The sequence below is a fragment of the Meriones unguiculatus genome, chromosome 7, assembly GCF_030254825.1.
Source record: "Meriones unguiculatus strain TT.TT164.6M chromosome 7, Bangor_MerUng_6.1, whole genome shotgun sequence".
NCBI lineage: Eukaryota > Metazoa > Chordata > Mammalia > Rodentia > Muridae > Meriones > Meriones unguiculatus.
In genome coordinates this window covers 72608670-72628987 of record NC_083355.1, presented here as the reverse complement: position 1 = coordinate 72628987, position 20318 = coordinate 72608670, and positions in this window count along the sequence as shown.

Sequence of the window (20318 nt, the reverse complement as noted above, 5' to 3'; positions counted from 1 at the left end):
TTAATTAATTAATTAATTTTTTAAAGGCCAAATTTATTCCCACAGACTTCTGCAGAGTGACCTAACATCCAGGATCCTTTGCTTTCCTGGTATTCCAGAAATGTTTTTAACAGACACGCTCCTGGCAGGGATGGCCTCTAGGATGGTTGCTTTGGTCAGAAAATGGAGTCATTTTAGCTGCTACAGCCACTTCCAGGAAGGAATTTCCCTTTAGAAGACAGAGCTCTGAAGCTCTAGGCGGCTTCCTGTCCTAGAGCTACATCCAAGTGCTACATCCTAGGTGACATCTAATTACAAGAAAACCGAAGAAAATAGTTGGCAGCTATTAAAAAAAAAAATCTGTGAAACGATGTTTTAAAAAAAAAATTAAAGAAATGTATTGTTAGGGTTTTGAGGTGGAAGGAAGGGTACCTTGGTGGATTGGGCCAAGGAAAGCCACAAAGTCATGCAATGCAGCAGTCCTCATTGGGGGTAGGGTATGCAAAGGCTGCCTCAGAGAGTAGAGGAGAAAAGAGAGCAAGTCCTGAAGGCAGAGACGTTCCAAAGGATACAGGGTGTGCACATAGGGAGAACATGCAACAACGGAAACATGGAGAATTTGGCGGCTAGTGATCACAATGGTCCGTGTGTCTGGTTTACTGAATAAAGGCTTTCCAACAAGCACAGAGTTCTATTTAAGAAAAAAAGAGTTAGAAATTGCTTAAGACGTATTTCTAAACTAGTTACTTAAATGAATTGGAAATATGCATTTAAAAAAGAAAAGGAAAAATCTAAAAATGACAGTACTATTTAACTTCTTTTGTAGATGTCCCTAATGAAGGTGTCATTTCCATAGCGTGTTTGAAAATGCCTGTCAAGAACTGAAATATTGGGAAAAAAAGAAAGAGAGAGAAAGAGTAAAATGTAATTAATGTGGCTTCCTTTCCTTCCACAAATCCAAGAGCAAACAAGAAGGTAAAAGATAACTGCCTTTCCCAGAGACAATCGTTCTTGATTTGAAGAAACATCCACTAAGGCAAGAAGAAGTGGCAGATCTGTCACTAAGATGGGTGGTAATGAGTAACAATGGCAGAAACATCCATAAAACCGCTCCGTGCCTCCCAACTGCTTGGAGGCCATCACCAATCACTCGGCTATTAAAAGAAATGATGATAACCCATTTGTGGGGCTGAGAAGTAAAAATATTGTAAAATCATAAATCTGTATCTTCAAAGGAGAAAGTTATGAGATAGCGGTAATGAAATAAAATAACATGGTTTCAGCTCAATTAAGTAACGAGAAATACTGAAACCACAGACACAAAATACCATAAACTGTAGGGGAAGAAAGAGGAGAGAGTTCCCAGCCTGGGATTTGTGGCAGATGAAAACCGTGTGCTGTGATGTGTGGAAGGGCTGTGGGATTAGACGCAACTCCTGGAGGGCCACGGTAAATTATAAACCAGCATATGTGCAAGGGGAAGAAGGAGCCCATTAGTGAACCTTTCAAACATAGATAGGCTCCCAAGAGGTTAGTTTGTGCATTATTCACAGAAATAACTTTGACTGCACAAAGATTTGTGAAGCATTTCAATTGCCCTGAGATAATTAAGAATTTGTTCAGTGAACAAAAATGGAAACCTTAAAATCACAGTAGCTGAACAAATTATTCCAAAATGGCATCATTTGTTTTATGGCAAAATAGTTTGGACAAAAATTAGCAGGAACTTCAGCTGCGGACACTTAAACTGTCTGAAGAAATGCAAAATGAAGAGAAGACCGTGGAGTTGTTGTTTCCCCTTTAAAAAAAGAATGGAGAGGTTTCACTAATAACTACGCTTCAACATGTACCTATCTGACCGAAGTGAAATGCATTTTTTTTGGCCTCAAAGTTTAAAAACTCCTCATTACCGAGTCCCTATAATCATGCCATTGTTACAGTCTGCTACGGTGCTCAAGAAGATAGTGGCACTTGTGCCCTGGGCAGCAGACAATTCTCCTTTCTGCTCTGTGATAGACTAGACTGATGAAAATTCTGCTGAATAGATATGGCTTTGAATAACAAACTCACTCTCCTTTTCAAGAAGAGTGCTAGATGGAATGAAATGAAGGGTGGCTTTCACTAAAACCTGGCTCCATTAATGTACCTTAAGTGTATTGTTCCTGAGCTTGTATGGCACATATTTAAATGCAAGGCAGAGAAGCTGGGTTCATCATCTATTTAAAGGAGACACATCAAATTCACGCAAAGTAAAGTATTCTATTGTGCAAAACAAAAGCCTTAAACACAGATGCCCGATAGATGGAACCACTACAGAAAACCACAACCCAGCAGTAGAAGGTAGTATTAGAAGAATGAAGTAGTTGCAGTAGAAGGTGGTAGACACACATGGTATATACTCACTTATGTAGACCTATAAGACAGGATAAACATGCTGAAATCTGTACACCTAAAGAAGATAAACAAGAAAGAGGACCAGGGTGAGATGATTAATCCTTACTTAGAAAGACAAAGGGGAAGGACATTGATGTAGGGGAAAACAAGTAACAGGATAGGAGCCTACCACAGAGGGCCTCTGAAAGACTCTACCTAGCAGTGTATCAGAGCAGATACTGAGACTCATAACCAAACGTTGGGCAGAGTACAGGGAATCATACGATAAAAAGGGGAGTTAATATGACCTAGAGAGGACAGGAGCTCCACAAGGACCAAATATATCAGGGCACGGGGGTCCTCTATGAGACTGTTTCTCCAGCCAAGGACCATGTATGGATATAACCTAGAACCCCTGCTCAGATGTAGCCCATGGTAGCTCAGTATCCAAGTGGGTACCCTAGCAAGGGGAACAGGAACTGTCTCTGACATGAACCCAGTGGCTGGCTTTTTGACCTCCCCCTCCCCAAGGGAGGAGCAACCCTGCTAGGCCACAGAGGAGGACTTTGCAACCAGTCCTGAAGATACCTGATAAAACAGAGTCAGTTCCATCAGTGGACTTGGAAAAGGGCAGGGAGGCGATGTGGCATTGGGAGGGAATGAGGGAGTGGGATACAGCTGGGATACAAAGTTAATAAACTGTAACTAATATTAAAGAAAAATAAAAATTTTAAAAACAAGAAGGTGATAACTATTGTCTTAAAGGGGATTCCTTTGCAGCAGCACTGGCAAAACTTTGAGGGTACGTAACTCTTTGTAGTCAGAGACTGTACACCTTCTACTTTCAACAGACCAAAATCTAGTAGCAACCAAAAAGCTGCACCCATTTCGGTGCATTTTTTTTTAAATAACCACCATTCTTTGTCATTCACATGGCTTCTGGTTCCTGAAGGGAAGTTATTTGACCTGCACTGCTTGACTCTGCTTCAAGCTGCAGACCCTGTGGGACTGACCCATCTATCTTTTGCAAGTTGGGCTTAAAAGAACAATGCCCAGAGTGTTCATTACACTTTCTAAATAAAAAGGACAAGAGGTAAAAAGTGGGACTTTCATAGACAGAAGAAGGAAAACACAACCAGCCAAACACATTTCAGGCCTTTGTCTGTCTGAGTCTGCTATCCACTAGCCAAAGCAAAGCATAAAACCAAGCTCTAAGCTACAGGTGGGACAGTAGACTCAGCCAACAGCTTAAAACCTTCCATTTACATACGAATGAACATGGATATGAGAAGAGGTAAAAGAATAAAACATTAATTTATTCTACAACAGGGAAACTTGCTAAGAAGAGAGAAAAAATTCTTTTTCCCACAGTGGCTGTGCTGTACAATTTTTCCATTCTTTATAACATCAGAGATTTTTTATAACATTCAGCAGCTACAAGCTGCTAAAATGTCTAAATAAACAGAGATGTTTGTCTGTTTTCACTCCATGTCTGTGTCTCCAAGGGTCATGTCTCACCAGATGGGAAATGATTCAAAAGGAAAATGATGATCCATTTTAGCCAGAAAGAATATTGAACTACGTTACAGAACAGCTGGCATGGCCCTTCAGCTCAGAGTAAGCTTTGCCTTGGCTCAGACCCTGCTCATGAAATTCTGTCCTCAGAAACAACAGAACACAACCAGTCTAATAGCCATGTTAAGGATAGTTTATGAGTCATCCTGAAAATCTCAGAGCATGAGGAGACTAAATAAACAGGTAGGTGTAAGACCACAAGCCAACCAAACATCTAGCCAAGGACATTGTTACTAATTTCTCACTAGCCAAGGACATTGTTACTAATTTCTCACTAGCCAAGGACATTGTTACTAATTTCTCATTGGAGTCAAATCCCTTTGGGAATCAATGAGCAAAGGCTATGAATAAAGACTTGTATGCCCATGTCCAGGAAAGTAAACATTGTAGTGCAAAAAAGAATTATCTCAGGTCATCACAGAGCTTAGAAGACTTAAACTAACAAAGTAAAGACCAATTGTAATATGTCTCGGTGAAGATAAGGTATCAGAGCTGTACACCGGATCATTCAGTATCATTTGTAGTTTGCTGGATACTCTATTCAAGTTTAACTGTAGTGCAACTCTATTTGTATTTCTTCTTATATCACAGATTCGGTTCTTCTGCATCTATTCTTCTTTGATACTCAAGATGCCTAAACTATATGTAGAAAGGGTGTATGTCTTTAATTGCAGCATTCAGAAAAGTGAGACCTCAAGATCCTAAGTTCATGACCAGTCAGTAAGTTTGGATGGAGTCAGTCTGGGCTGTATACGGATACCCTCCTCAATAATTTTAAAGCAGTCTACTACCGATCAATGTCTTGCATTCCTTCTCCAGAAAAACATTTCTCCTCAACTTCCTCCTTTACCTTTTCCTTCTTTCTCCTATAAAAGCACATGCCCTTCTAATGTTATTTAGTGTGGATTCCCAAGCCAAATGAGGAAGGGTAGAGCACTGCCCACCTTGGACATTTCTCAGAGAGCAAGGAAGGAGTGGGGTTGCTCCCTTCCCAAATAAGGCTTGGGCCTACTCAGCTGCATAAAGACCAAGGCCACATCATGATTAAGGCAGTTAAATTTCTGTTCCCACCCCACAGAACTGGCTTCGTAGTAATCATGTGAAGGCATTCTGCTAATGTGACTGATATGCTTGGAATATCCTCCCACCCACTGTCCTCCCAACTCCCCACCCTTCATACTTCCTCAACCCTCCTCACCCACACACACCTCCTCGACATCTCCAACCAGAGACAACACTTCCTTCCTTGATCTTTTATCTCCCTTCACTTCCAAGCCTGATCTAAATACACTAGCCCCCATTGCAATAAACGAGCTATACTTTGAAACAGTCATTCATACTCACTGTCCTCATTGCCACCCAAGACCCTGCTTCCTAGCTCCTCTGCATCCTAAGACACCCACCCACCCCAGTGCTCTATAGCAGATTGGAGTCAGGGGACCCACATTTTAGGGGAGGGCTCATCTAGATGACTAGAATTTATTGCCCCTTGGGCTATCATCCTACTAATGTCTCAAACACTGGGCATGTTCTTATAGTTGGTGTACATCATCTTGACCCTTAATGCAACAGGTTTTCTGCTTTTCTCTTGAGATGAGGTTAACTGAGGGATTTGCCCCCTTCTACCTATCACTCTGACAATTTTTTTGTTTTGTTTTTGTTTTAGCAGCACTGAGTGTCTTGCTAGATATAGCTGCCTAATCTTGGACTCCCAGCTTTTAAACCAACATGTAAGTCAAAAAGCAATCTTTTCCATCTAGAAATTACCCAGTCTTGGGTACTTTGTTGGGATGAAAGTACTCAAGTGGATATCAGCATCCAGAGTTTCTGTGCTTTTTGGAATCAGTAAGGAAAGCTTTCACACAAAATAGAAAATTCAGCCTTAAATGATGGGATCTAGAAAAGATCATTCTGAGGTATCCCAGAAGGAGAAAGACACACATGGTATATACTCACTCATAGAGTCCTATAAGATATGATAAACATACTGAAATCTATACACCTAAAGAAGATAAACAAGAAAGAAGGCCCAGGGTAACATGATCAATCCTCATTTAGAAAGACTAATGGGAGGTGCATTGAACATAGGAGAAAACAAGTAACAGGACAGGAGCTACCGCAGAGGGCCCCTGAAACACTCTACCTAGCAGTGTATCAAAGCAGATACTAAGACTCATAACCAAACCTTCGGCAGAGTGCATGGAACCATATGAAAGAAGGGGGAGTTTGTATGACATGGAAAGGATAGGAGCAACACAAGGACCAAATGTATCTGGGCACAGAGGTCTTTTCTGAGACTGACACTCCACCAAGGACCATATAGGGATATAACCTAGAACCTCTGCTCAGATGAAGCCCCTGGTAGCTCAGTAACCAAATGGTTTCTCATAGTAAGGGGAACAGGGACTATTTCTGACAAGAACTCAATGGCAGGCTCTTTGACCTCCTCACCCCCCCAAGGGAGGAGCAGTCCTGCTAGGCCACAGAGGACAACTTTGCAGCCAGTCCTGAAGATATCTGATAAAACAGATGATAGATCAGATGAAAGAGGAAGAGGTCCTCTCCAATCAGTGGACTTGGAAAGGGGCAGGGAGGAGATGAGGGAGGGCTTGGGAGGGAATGAGGTTGCGGGATACAGCTGGGATACAGAGTTAATAACATGCAACTAATAAAAAGAAAGAGAGAGAGAAAGAAAGAAAGAAAGGAAGGAAGAAAGAAAGGAAGGAAGGAAGAAAGGAAGACAGAAAGAAAGAAAGAGAGAAAGAAAAAAGGAAATTCAGCCTTATATAAAATATGTTTCTCCTATAGAAACCTGAAGAACCCAAGCGACTGTTTCTCTTTATAATTAAATATGTTTTTGAGTTTTCCAATAAATGGAGACTATATTAAGGTGAGTGTTTAATTGTTACTAGATAGTCATTAACCTTCAAAAAACTTTCCTGAAAGACCAGGCATGTCGATAATACCAGTGCTAGGGAGGCAGACAAAATAATCCTTGGAACTGATTAGCCAGCCAGCTAGCCAAGCTAAATCAGTGAATTCCAACTGCAGTAGGAGACCTTTCTCAGAAATAAGGTAGAGGACAACTGAAAATCATTTGTCAACCACTGTCCTGCATATGCTTGTACACATGGGCACATGTGCACACACACATAAGCAGAGACGTGAACACGTACACATACATATACCACACACACGCAAGCATGAGTTTAGCGCAAACCTTGATATATAAAAGCCTATAACTCTTACCAGATTTTTCTAGTCCTTTTTATAAGGTATAGATTCTGGAAAAGTATTGCCTGTGACTCAACAAAATCCCATATTATTGACCTTTTTAGCTGCTTGATTCATTAGGTAGGGTACTATCACTGCCCTATAAAGAGGAAGAGGCAATAGCCAGAATGAGGGCAAGCATTGCTCGGTGAATTTCCCTCTTACCCAGGCTCTCATCTGGAATATCCAAGCCTCTCAACCTTTTCCTGAAGCTATTAATATTATCACTATGTTGACCTTTGATGCTGTTTGCCATTTTGGAATTTACAGATCAGCAAGCACCAGTAAATCTTGTCAGAATGAATGCAAATGTAAGACATAGTCATTACCGACTCCTCGTGCTAAAGAATAGCTTGCTACAGTGTTATTAGGGAGACACAATTTATCCGGATTGCCAGGAAGATGAGACATCCTGAATGTAAGTAATAAACTCACTCAGAGAAATAAATTCCCCTGGCATTGCCCACACAGAAGCTGGCTCTGGTGGATGAATGCTATCAGGATAGCCATGGCAGGCAATAGATCCACACTTGAACGGCTCCCCTCCCCTGTTGGAGTATGAAAGTCAATACGCTCTCATTCATTCTGTTCATCACACCAGACACGTTCACGGATTGAACTCAGAAAAAGAAGCTGGGCAAATCACGGTCCCAATGCATGATCCCACCTCTGCATTGGATGGGCCTTTACACTTCAAACCTGCACATTTAGTCCACAGACACCCCAGAATTCACGAACCATGGGATTCCAGACTAGAGAGCCTTCTTTGCCCTGTCTAATGTGCCCATTTCCTATACACAAGCAAGTGCTTTATAAAAGAGTGCACTGCATACTCACAGCAAAACTCCAGTGGGTGAGTCCTTTATCATCTCCATGTCTCTTAGGTCATCTTTTTCTCCATGAAAGGCTCTTGCAAGAGTGTTTATCAGACAAAGAATTTTTAATGCAGGAATCCTTTCATAGGAAGAGTGTGAGTGAGTAAGTACATTCTAGGAAGTTTAACTAAAGAAGTGATGTCTTACATGTGCTGAAAATGGTTAGAGGGACAGTAAACGTTTATCAGTTCCTGGAGAAATGAGGGATGTTTGAAAGAGGCTGATTCTAAATACGTGAAAAGGAACTTAGCAAAGTGTGCAAAAAGGAGTAGGTGCTTGCAATGGATGAAAACTGGTTTGGTCTTCCCAAATTTTAGCTAAGTATTTAAACTTTAAAAGAGCTGAGTCCTCTCCTGCAGAACCAAAGCTGTAGGATCTCCATGACTCAGGCAGCTACAATGTATCTGAGAGGAGTCCCAGTGCGGATTCAGTATTGACAGTGTAGCAGAACCCAGAGGCTTCAAACCAAACCAATGATTCACTGCAATGAACATTTGTAAGTAAAGCTCTTTGGGCAAAAGAGTATACTTCTTGATACACTGTGACACTCTGCAGCTTCTACAGCAAGATTTTTGTTTGTTTTGTTTTCTTTTGTGGGAGAGGTTTATTAACAATTAATAAAAAGTTTTGTTTTTCTAAAAAAAAAAAAAAAAGGACAGAAGGCAATTCTTACAGAACCTTTCAAAACACAGTAGGAAGAAGAGGATGTCAGATCTTAAGTACAGCATATTAAATCATCCATTTTATAATTCTTTAAAATAATTCATTTTATGATCCTCGAAAGGCATTATAAATTAGAAACAAAAAATGTAATATCTTTATAGTCTCAACTGAATTTAAAGAATAATATAAAACAGTATAAGGTTTAAAGTCTATACAGGTTTTATTATAAAATTAAACACATTAAATAATCTAAATTATATTGGCAGCATATTTATATGCAACAGCAACTTAGAGAGTTGGTTTTAAAACAAAGACCTGCCATTTGATGTAGCAAATTTAAAAACCAGGGCTCAGTTTTTTTTTACATACCTGCTAAGTGTCTCCTCATTATACTGGGTGGGGAGGGTCAAAGGACACTCTATTTAAAGAGCTCAGCAGCAGATTGACAGTTCCCTAAAAGTTTCACACACACACACACACACACACACACACACACACAAATCACATGCACTGATTTTTTTCATATGGTAGAGGATATTTAACAAACAAAAGAAATCCATGAAAATGGAGGATAAGATAGTTTCTTGTTTCTGATAAAGTTTCTGATGCATGAAGAAAGTATTTCACCAAAGCCTTCAGCTATCAGAAAATTAAACAGTAGTTACAGTGTGCTCTGTTACTCTACCAAAATGCCCTATCTACTCTGGACTGACCCTTTTCAGTTTAATTTAAAATGTGTGTGTGCATGATCGTGCCCAAGTGGAATGAGGGGTAGATTTCAGCTGGTTGCCTCTATTGCTCTTCACCTTATTTTTTGTCCCTTGCTGAACCTGCAGGTTGCCATGTTAGCTAGACCAGCTCCCAGCCAGCCTCAGGAGTCCTCCTCTCCTCCCTCCACCCCTGCAATTACAGGCATGCCTCCACATCTGGCCTTTCCTCTGAGTGCTGGCAGCCATTCTCAGGTCCTTCTGCAACAGGAAGCTCTCTATTCACTGTTTTGTCTCCTCAGGCCTTATAAGCAATTTATAACACAAGGACTTATAAGCAATTTATAACACAATCTCACTGTTCTTATTTAGTGAAGATTCCAAATTTAAAAGCAAAACCGATAGAAACAAATGTGGCCTTCTTGTAAAAACAAATACCATTTCAAACTTATTCCATAAGCAAGAAAGCAATTTGCCCAACACATCTTTATGCTTTTTGAACCATAACAAGCAACAAAACTTCAAATCAGATTCTAGAGGCAGACAGACAAAAGAGAAAGTAAAATTACTTACTCCAAGAGTCAACAACAAGACTTATTCACAAACTGAAAGCAAAGTTTTGTCATATGTATATTTCAGAATATAAACAACAGCAGGAAATGGAAAATAAAAGCAAACAGATTCCAGGTCATCGAATTGTGACTGTTCCTTATTTCCCAAAGAGGGCTGTAACAATCATGTCTGCCACCCTTTTTCTGAAATTCAACCTGATTTCGCAGCTATTTATTCCCTAGAGGACAAAAATCTCAAGACCTTATTAAAAACAAATTACTGAGTGTCAAGCAAGTATTTTGAGACAAGCAGTGAATGTTTATTTATTGTTTTAAACCATCTCAAAATAAAACGGGAAGAAATAAAAATTAAGTAAATGTAAATAAGAATGAATATCTTTTTTTTAATTTCTTCCTTTTTTAAAAGAAAAATGACTGCCCTCCAAATCTGAGCAAGTTTTTTGTTTTATTTTTTTAGGCAATTTATTCTGATAATTTTTTTATGTTCTTACGTACATTCTAGTCACTTTCCTCCACCCACTGCTAACCCTATGTCACCTTCCTCTCCCTACAAGCCTCCTCCCCACTAACCTGCCTTTTTATTTTTTGTTTGTTTGTTTGTTTGTTTCTGTTTTGAGACCTTCCTGGTTTGACCAGGACCACATAGGAGAACATGGATGTGGAGCTATAAGGAGTTCTTAGCAGCTCTATACACAATAGTTAAAAACTGGAAAATCCCAGAGTCCATCAGTAGAATAAGGAATAAAAATTTGGTACTAAGATGAGGAACAAAAGAAGGAGACAAAGGAGTGATAAAGGAAATAAGAAACCTGTAAAAAATATGTGCACAAAACAGCAAGTACTTATATAACTTATTCAACTTAAGGTTGATGAATTATCTAAACTCATCTGTACTAATAAAGGTCGAAATAGTGGGGCTAGGGAGATGCCTCAGTTAGTGAAGTAGTTGCCAGAAAAGCATAAGAGCCTGAATTTGGATCCTCAGAACCCACATGAAAGTTGGGTGTACTGGTGACTGTGTAATCTCAGCACTGTGGAGCTCATACACCAGCCCCTTTAGCCAAACTGATGTGATCCTTTCGAAAAAGGCAGGTAGAGAGGCAGGGGCCAGTGGAGAGAAGTAATTCACTTCTAGCCTCCATATGTACATACACAGCAGCTCCACAGAGGTGCAGACATCCAAATGAATAAATACATATACCATACATGTGCAGCTTCAAACAATGCTCCGCTAAAAACAGCTGTGTTCATAAACATTCTGTGTGGAAGCAGATGTAGTTTACATGTATGTAAACACTAAAATTCACTGAATTTTAACACTTAAGATTTGCAATCTCCCTTTCCAATTTGTACCCCCTTGATCTCCTTTAGTTGTCTATTGCTCTAACTAGGACTTCAAGTACTATGCTGAAGAGATACCGAGAGAGTGGGCAGCCTAGCCTTGTTCCTGATTTCAGTGGGATTGATTTAAGTTTCTCTCCATTGAGTTTGATGTTGGCTATAGGCTTTGCTGTATATTGCCTAAAGTATATTGTCTTTAGGTATGTGCCTTGTATCCCTGATCTCTCCAGGACTTTAAACATGAATGGGTGTTGGATTTTCTCAAATGCTTTTTCAGCATCTAAGGAGATTATCATGTGGTTTTTCTCGTTCAGTTTGTTTATATGGTGGATTACATTGATGGATTTCTGTATATTGAACCACCCCTGCATGCCTGGGATGAAGCCTACTTGGTCATGGTAGATGATATCTTTTATATGTTCTTGGATTCGGGTTGCAAGTATTTCATTTAGTATTTTTGTGTCAATGTTCATAAGGGAGATAGGTCTGAAGTTCTCTTTTTTGAGGGGGTGGTCTTTGTGTGGTTTAGGTATCAAGGTGACTGTGGCTTCATTGAATGAGTTTGGTAATGTTCCTTCTGTTTATATTTTGTGGAAGAGTTTGAAAAGAATTGGAGTTAGCTCTTCTTTGAAGGTCTGCTAGAATTCTACGCTGAAACCATCTGGCCCTGAGGTGGTTTTTTTTTTTTTTTTTTTTTTTTTTTTTTGGAAGGGAGAGTTTTGATGACTGCTTCTATTTCCTTGGTGGATATAGGACTATCCAATCTATTTACCTGATCTTGATTTACTTTTGGTAAATGGAATCAATCAAGAAAATTGTCTATTTCATTTAGATTTTCAAATTTGTGGCATATAGGTTTTATAGTAAAACCTAATGATTGTTTGGATTTCATACTACTCAGCAATTAAAAACAAGGAAATCATGAAATTTGCAGGTAAATGGTGGGAACTGGAAAAGACCATCCTGAGTGAGGTATCCCAGAAGCAGAAAGACACACACGGTATATACTCACTTATAAGTAAATAATAGACCTATAACCTAGGAAAAACATACTAAAATCTGTATACCTAAAGAAGCTAATCAAGAAGGAGAACCCTGGTAAGATAATCAATCCTCATTCAGAAAGACAAACGGGAGGAACATTGGAAGGAGAAAAAGGACAGGAGCCTACCACAGAGGTCCTCTGAAAGACTCTACCCAGCAGTGTATCAAAGCAGATTCTGAGACTCTTAACCAAACTTTGGGCAGAATGCAGGGAATCCTATGAAAGAAGGAGGAGAGAATGGGATCTGGAGAAAACAGGAGCTCCATGAGGAGAGCAACAGAACCAAAATATCTGGGCACATGGGTCTTTTCTGAGGCTGATACTCCAAACAAGGGCCATGTATGGATATAACCTAAAACCCCTGCTCGGATTTAGCCCATGGTAGCTCAGTATCCAAGTGGGTACCCTAGTAAGGGGAACAGGGACTGTCTCTGACATGAATTCAGAGGCTTGATCCTTGACCACTCCCCACCCCATGGGGAAGGAGCTTTGCCAGGCCACAGAGGAGGACAACACAGCCAGTCTTGATGAGACCTGATAAGCTAGGGTCAAATGGAAGGGAAGGAGGACCTCCTCTATCAGTGGACTTAGAGAGGGACAGGGAGGAGATGAGGAAGAGAGGGTGGGATTGGGAGGGACTGAGGGAGGGGGCTACAGCTGGGATACAGAGTGAATAAACTCTAATTAATATAAAAAATAAAAATTTAATTGAAAAAAGATTTGCAATTTCTGTGTAGGTAAGTCTCATCTAAAGTATAAAATATAAAATATTCTAGCTCAGTAATCAAAAGTCACTACTGAAACTACATGATGTGGTACAAGTGAAGAGTATGTGAGTTCTCAAAGGCAGAATCTTGTAGAAGAATATTGTGCTTTTGTTAAACCTCAAGGCTTGCTTTTTGGTGGATAGACATACTACAACACTAACCAACATGTTAAACGAGAATTTTGTAGTTTTCTATGTTTTATAATTGGCAAATTACACCACAGGTAATTTTCCCAATTTGCATCACCAGGCTAAAATTAGAGGTAAGAGGGAGAGTTCAGGTTTTTGTTGGTTGTCATATGCTACAAAGAAGAATCCATTCAATCAAGCACCTAAAAACTTGTATTTTAAATCCACTTAGTAATTTTATAGACTAAACATTACAATTTGCTTGCCTAATGCAAAACACTCAAACAATAGACAAAAATAATGTCTGTCAATTTTAACTGTGAAGCATTTCTTTTAATAAATAATAGCTCCAACAAATATAGAGAACAAAATAAAAAAAGTTAAAATGTAAATTACACATTGGTATTAGGAATAATTCTCTGAAAGAATGAATAATATATCTAAAACTTAAGCCAGGTATTGTGGTGTAGGATTAATTGTTTTTTCACCAAATCTACTTTATTTAGGGTTCTTTACCTCCATGCCAACCTCTGGACCTTAGATAGGAGATTAGTAGGAAAAAGGGCTGTAGACCTCTTTTATCTACCTCCTGCTGGTTGCTGTCAATGGGTCTTTAGGGGACTACCAAACTCAATCGTCAGGATTCCAGCGGTCCAGTCCAAAACCAACACCAAGCAGCAACATGAATCAGCACAAGTCGGTGAAAGCCACCAGACTTAGTTGAGTTGCCCAGAGAAAGTCTCTTGAAAGTTTCTCTCTGTGAAGTCAAGTGTTGAAGCATGAAGATCTGCACAGTGGTGTTGATACAAAAATCAAAACCTCCCTGTGCATGGACCTCTTATATCTCCTTTCCTCAAAGTCCACCTATGGATGCTCTCAGCTGGCCAAAGTCATGCCCCTGGCATGAGAAAGCTCACAGCAAAACACCAACTGCCCTCTAACAAGCCAGCCGCCAAAACATCACATGCCCAGCTTGCAGCAAAATATCACATGACAAAACTGAGTCTTCAAAGAAACCAGAAACTTCCACTTTATGGTGGCACATGCTTTTCCACTCAGGAGGCTGGAGTAGGTGGGTCTCTGAGTTTGAGGACAGCCTTGCTTACAAAGAGAGTCCTGTAAAACCAGGGCTACAGAAAGAAATTCTGTCTCAAAAACCACAACAAAAATATAAATATGTATATATCTTAGTAAAGTATAAAATAAAAAATATTCTAATTCACTAGTCAAAAGTCACTACTGAAACTACATCATATGTTACAAGTGAAGAATATATGAGTTCTCAAAAGCAAAAGTATGTGTGTGCATGTGCATACATGTACATAGATACACACATAATACACACATGCACACACAAAAAGAAAATCTGTCCATAGCTGAAAGCAGTTACAAAAGTGAAGTCAATTTATTTTGGGAATTTACTACTATACCCACAAAATATTTCAGATAAATATTATGTCCCAGGATTCAGGACATGGAGGCAGAAGTATCCAAAGTTCAAGGTCATCCTTTGCTATAAAAACAATTTACTACAATATAGATATATGAGATCCTGCCTGAAAATAAAAGAAGGAAGGAAGGAAGGAAGGAAAGAAGGAAGGAAGGAGGGAGGGAGGGAGGGAGGGAGGGAGGGAGGGAGGGAGGGAGGGAGGCAGGGAGGAGAGAGAGAGAGAGAGAGAGAGAGAGAGAGAGAGAGAGAAAGAAAGAAAGAAAGAAAGAAAGAAAGAAAGAAAGAAAGAAAGAAAGAAAGAAGAGGTGGGAAGGAAAGAGGGAGGGAGAGTAGATGGGAGGAAGGGGGAGAAGAAGGACAGAAGAATGAACCAACACAGTTTATTCTAAGGAAATCTAGAACTTCCCTCCTCACACTCTAGTCCCTCATTTTGTTACAGTCACAGAATTTTAAAACTGAAGGAAGCCCTGATTGAGTCTCTTTTAAACAGTGAAGACATGCTTAAACGCAAAAGATTTTGCAAGTCATTTCTGGAAATCCGTGAACTGACGATTAATAAATTTTTTAAAAATAAATCATTTTAGCAACTCATAATGATTCGGTTAATGACCATTTAATTCTAAATGCTGGCGAGAGCAGTGATTCATAGCTGCAGGCAGGAACCTCCTCCTTCCAGTGGAAAAAGGCCCTGTGACACGCGATGCTCTTGGAAGCTATGAGTAAAAACATGGCAGCAAAGGCTTTCTGGGATTTCAATACCATTCTGAATAAACCGTAAGTTTTAAGTCCCAGCTTTTGCTATATTTGAACATGATGATCAAGTATAGTATATTAAACATATTAGAGGTTCCACCCACAAGGCTTGATGTATATAGATGTGTTTTCAGACCTGTGGAAATAACTGCAAAGCCTCCATTCCCGCCACAGTCCAGTAACACCAATTGATTGCAAAAACTGAAGTAGATAAAGTCTTCCTCTAACTGGGTATTTCAATTTAAATATAAAATTCTCTCCAAAGGATGGAAAAGAAAGGAAGGGAGGAGATAGACTATTTAGAAAAAACAAAATTTTCTCTAATGGAACCCCTCGTAATTACTATACTGCACCTTTAAAATATCCTCAGTCCCACTGATGTGTTATTTGCATTTGCTTTCAGACAGATTTCTTAACAGCAAATTGTTTCCATTTTCATTTGTAACCTGTGGTGACACAAAGTGAACCGAGTTTTATAAATTACCATGGAAATTGGTGAAGCCAACAATTTGGCAGAACAAAGCCCCAAGGATATGACAAGCACAAGGAGAATATGGGGTTTGCAATTGCAGATTCAAATTGGGGAAGAAAACATTTGAATTGCAAATCCTTTAATTCTAAAAGTGGACATTGTGTGTAGCTCCTGTACCAATCGTTTCGCAGGTAGGTTAAAAATGGTCACTCTGCTAGCCCCACTGACTACTCAGCCTTCTTATATACCCTCAAATTGTAGGGTGTTTTTCACCAGAAGTAGGATTATACACTGTTAACTGCTTATGGCTTCAAAACATGTTTGTCACTTTACAGCCTTTCTTTGAGCAGCATCATGACCAGATGGCTTAATGAAGTCACTTTGTGTGAGACCATGACTAAGTGCTGCTGTGGGTACAGACATTTTCTCACAGAATCAGAGTTAACTTTTTTTTTTAAGTCTCTGCCTCAGAAGAACTCTGACATGCTCTATTTGCAAAGCGTCTGCATGAAACCAAGAACACAGGAGTTCTGAAGCTGGTGGCTTGGAGAAAATGAGGGTGCAATTAAGAAGAAAAAGGTTAGGAAAAGAACATGCTGAGAACTGAAAACAAAAATCTGAAATGCTGTCCCAGCCTGCTCATAAGGTTCTTCTCACGGTGAAGAAAGCAATCTCCAGTGCTCGACTTGGCCCAAACTCTTCGCTCCTTTCTCTACTGTAGCCTACTCTTGTGGTTTGTTTGTTTGTTTATTTGTTTATTTTTTGTTTTTTACATCTCACTGAAATAGTAAGTACTTTGTGCATGGAAAATCTTTGCTTTATTACTCTGACGAAGCTAATTATCTTGAATTTATTTGTACTCTTGCATATTGCAGAAAGTCATGGTTTTTAGGCCTCCCTCATCCCTTTAGTTGTGAATTTTTCTGTCACTAGATCTTTCTCAATACCATGTTGTTTCCACCAATCATATTACTAATCTCATCTGGAAAGGTCTTGACCCATACACTAATCTAAAACGATTCTTGGGAGTACAAACACACTTAAAAAGGGGAAACATTTAGCTTGCATTTACAAACAGTAGATGAAACATGAGAGCTTTTTAAAACGTTTTTCATAAGGATCACTGAATTGGAACTGGAGGAGACCAAGGGAATTTTCTAGTCAACAGTGAAACATTATAATTTTGCACATAAAGAAGCCGTGGCCCTAGGAGGAATATGCCTTACTGAGAGTAATTCAGTTAGTAGCAGAGCTAGTCCATATAAACTCTCAGGTCCATAAAACCAAAGCCCCAGTAATACTAAATATTTGTACTACAGACAAAAATCTTCCTGGCTGATAAGGAATAAGTACAGTACAGAGTCATCTGAAAAGATAGTTTCAACAAGCAATTATCTGGATTAGGTTGGCCCGTGCATCTGCCTCAATTGTTAACTGTTGTCAGAAGACCTAATCAAAAGTGGGTGTCTGTCCGGATTCTCTGAATTTAAATTCATAAGTTTTATTATTATTATTAATCACAATTTATTCATTTGTATCGCAGCTGTAGCTCCCTCCCTCGTTCTCTCCCAATCCCGCCCTCCCTCCCTCATCTCCTCCCATGCCCCTCACCAAGTCCACTGAGAGGGGAAGTCCTCCCCTACTATCTGACCCTAGCCTATCAAGTCTCATCAGGACTGTCTGGATCCTCTTTCTCTGTGGCCTAGTTAGCTACCTCTCCAGGGGGAGGTGATCAAAGAGCAGGCAACTGAGTTCATGCCGGTGACTGCCCCTGCCTCTATATTTTTAAGACATATATTTAATTTATTAATGTGCATGTGCAGTGGTACTTATGAAGGCCAGAAGGAAACATGAGATCCCCCAGAGCTGGAGTTGGGTGCTGGGGACAGAACTCTGGCCCTATTCAAGTGCAGCAACTGCTCCTAACCACTGAGCCATCCGTTCAGTCCTGGCCCTGGGCTTTATGAAAGAAGTGAGCTGAGCACAAGCATGAGAATATTAATCCATTGTTTCTGCTCTTGATTGTGGCTGTAGCTGCTTTAGGTTCCTGCTGCCTTAGCTTCCTCTCAGTGATGGACTGTGGTCTGGAGTTATGGCCTAAGTTGAGCACTTTCTCCCATAGGGTATTTTGTCACAGTAAGGGACACAAAACTAGGATGGGCATGATAATTCATATTTCGTTATTTTTATTATTTTTTTAAAACATGCGTACTTATTTTATTGTGTCTATAATGACAATACTAAAAGCACTTTAATCTTAAAGTCACACAAAAAACCTCTCATAACACAGTGATGGAAATTTTCAAAATTATGTTTTAAATATTGTAGCTAAACTTACAACAGACCAAAAAAGAGGAACGTTTTGAGCAAATATATTCAATATGTAACTGTAACACAGTGACACTTCAAAAGTTGTAAATAAGTGAGTTCACAATGATACAAAAAAGCAAAAGAAAAGTATAAATCACTGTTGAGTGCTAGGTGAAAATCCTATCATGATTTTCTTGTTCAGGATATATACCTGAGATAAGAAAATAGCTGATGAAAGGAAGTTTCTCTCTATACAAGTTTTCCAACACATAAAAGACAGGGGAGAGAAATAATTACAATGTCACACTAATGAAGTGATGGCACTAGACAAAGATCAATCCCCTAAATAACAAAAGATACTCAGGTTCCTCTGGGGGTGGAGAGGCTCTGTAAAATATCCCTGCCCTAAAATTGAACTTGAATTTGATCAACTCCTTTAATCTGAATGCCTTTTAGAATAAATACAAGTCTCAGAGGATCATGTTAAATGATAGCACTGCGGTAAAATCAGCAAAATCCATAAAATGAAAAACTCTGCTGCTGATCCTAGTTTCTTCAACAAATAAATTACAAGGCAAACAGGAGGCAGGCAGAAAACATCGTGATGAATTTCTAACTAGTGTCTTTTGTTTATAGCCAGATGATGTTATTTTCGGAGTTTGGTAAATCTACAGTGTTTAAGTAGCTACTTTATAGGGATTTGTGCAGCACTACTCTTTGAAACTACTTGAACACAGTGTTAGGTAAAAGCTCATGCCAATGAAACAAGATTGGCATAGATATTAAAATTGTTGATGCTGAGCTAGATCTACATAGAGGATCTGAGATAGGACTCTACCCAGCTTCATATGTTTAAAATTACACTTAATTAAAAGACTTCTTAAAGTGTTCTGCTAAATTGCAATCTGATTTTTTTTATAGCGTGTCTGATTAACTTTAAATAAGAAGGATGACCAGCACTGCAGAACTGGCTCAGTGGTTAAGAGCATTCGTTGCTCTTAGGGATAATCTTGGTTCAGTTCTTCATGCCCACCGAGTGGCTCACAACTATCTACTGTAGTTCCAGGGGATCTAACACCCTCTTCTGATGTTGTGGACACAAGGACTGCACATGGAGCACAGATATGCATGCACGGCTGAACAGTTACATAATAAATAAGAAATAAACCTAAAATAAATTTTAAGGTTAACCAATGTTTGGTTAGAAAAGGATCAGAGATTCCCTTTAATTGAAATTAGTTTAAAAACAATTAAAAACTACCAACTGACTTTAGTGGTTTATTGAGAGAATCTCTTATATATTATATTGATGGGATACCTGTCAATTAAAACAAACAAACTATAGCCTATAGATGAGGCAGGAAATAGAAGGTGAGATATCCGGCAGGCAGAAGGAATTCTGGGATGGAGCCAGGCATGTGAGACTCATCCAGCAAGATGTGAGATGGACAGATGCATTGGACATGAGCACAGGTAACCAGCCAGATGGCAAAATATAGACTAATAAAATGGGTTATTTTAAGTTATGAGCTAGTCAGAGAAGAGCATAGCTATATGGTTGAGATATTTGTAAATAATATTTTGAGTCTCATGAGTCATTATTCTGGAGCTGTGAGATAAACCATCCACAATGGTAGTTTATTTAGCAGTTTCTATTTTGTGCTTGATATGTCTCTTTAGATCTTTATAATAAATTTCAAATCACTCATCACCTAACCCAGAAGAATGAATAATACTCTGCAAAGACTGCTGTGTTTGAGTGTGAAAATGGACTTACCCCCAAATTAGCCACCAGTATTTCATGAATCTACCTTTGTCCTAACTTGTGATATTACAAATAATACAATAAATTACTTGGAATCCTCCCAGATCTGAATAAGTCCTTATTCAGATTGTGCATCTTTAAATTTCTTTCAGTGCGAACATTTGTTAAATATTTTTCATGGAATTAAGTTTAAATTGCTGGTCTTGGTGAAAAATACATGTAAAATTTAAACTATGACTAATATTGTCCTCTTAGGCAAGTAAATAATAA